Source organism: Arachis hypogaea, chromosome 14 (assembly GCF_003086295.3).
Source record: "Arachis hypogaea cultivar Tifrunner chromosome 14, arahy.Tifrunner.gnm2.J5K5, whole genome shotgun sequence".
NCBI lineage: Eukaryota > Viridiplantae > Streptophyta > Magnoliopsida > Fabales > Fabaceae > Arachis > Arachis hypogaea.
In genome coordinates this window covers 76962649-76963682 of record NC_092049.1, presented here as the reverse complement: position 1 = coordinate 76963682, position 1034 = coordinate 76962649, and the positions used below count along the sequence as shown (strand labels likewise).

The 1034-nt window shown below is 39.9% G+C and overlaps 1 non-coding gene across 1 annotated transcript; it reads right to left on the bottom strand.

Moving 5' to 3' along the window:
- Positions 1 to 640: 640 nt before the first annotated feature.
- Positions 641 to 748, bottom strand: LOC112745982 (small nucleolar RNA R71). The gene has a single exon (XR_003173884.1). It is a non-coding gene; the product is annotated as a small nucleolar RNA R71 (small nucleolar RNA).
- Between the last annotated feature and the right edge of the window lie 286 nt (positions 749 to 1034).

Genomic DNA, 1034 nt, shown 5'->3' with positions numbered 1-1034 from the left:
TTCTTCTTCACTCTAATTCCCTTTCTTCTTCTACTAACAATAAGGAACCTCTTTACTGTAACATAGAGGATTTCTCTTCTTTTCTTATTCTCTTCTCTTTCATATGAGCAGGAACAAGGAAAAGGGCATTCTTGTTGAAGCTGATCCAGAACCTGAAAGGACTCTGAAGAGAAAACTAAGAGAAGCTAAATTACAATAATCCAGAGACAACCTTACTGAAATTTTCGAACAAGAAAAGGAGATGGCAGACGCACCTAACAACAATAATGCAAGGAGGATGCTTGGTGATTATACTAAACCTACCTCCAAGTTTGATGGAAGAAGCATCTCAATCCCCACCATTGGAGGAAACAATTTTGAGTTGAAACCTCAATTAGTTGCTCTAATGCAACAGAACTGCAAATTCCATGGACTTCCATCAGAAGATCCCTATTAGTTTTTAACTGAGTTCCTGCAGATCTGTGAGACTGTTAAGACTAATGGAATAGATCCTGAAGTCTACAGGCTCATGCTTTTCCCTTTTGCTCTAAGAGACAGAGCTAGAACATGGTTGGACTCACAACCTAAAGATAGCCTGAACTCTTGGGATAAGCTGGTCACGGCCTTCTTGGCTAAGTTCTTTCCTCCTCAAAAGCTGAGCAAGCTTAGAGTAGATGCTCAGACCTTCAAGCAAAAAGATGGTGAATCCCTCTATGAAGCTTGGGAAAGATACAAGCAGATGACTAAAAGGTGTCCTCCTAACATGCTTTCAGAATGGACCATTCTGGATATATTCTATTATGGTCTGTCTGAGTTCTCCAAGATGTCACTGGACCATTCTGCAGGTGGATCCATTCACCTAAAGAAAATGCCTGCAGAAGCTCAAGAACTTATTGACATGGTTGCAAATAATCAATTCATGTATACTTCTGAGAGAAATTCCGTGAATAATGGGACGCCTCAGAAGAAGGGAGTTCTTGAAATTGATACTCTGAATGCCATATTGGCTCAGAATAAAATGTTGACTCAGCAAGTCAACATGATTTCTCAAAGTC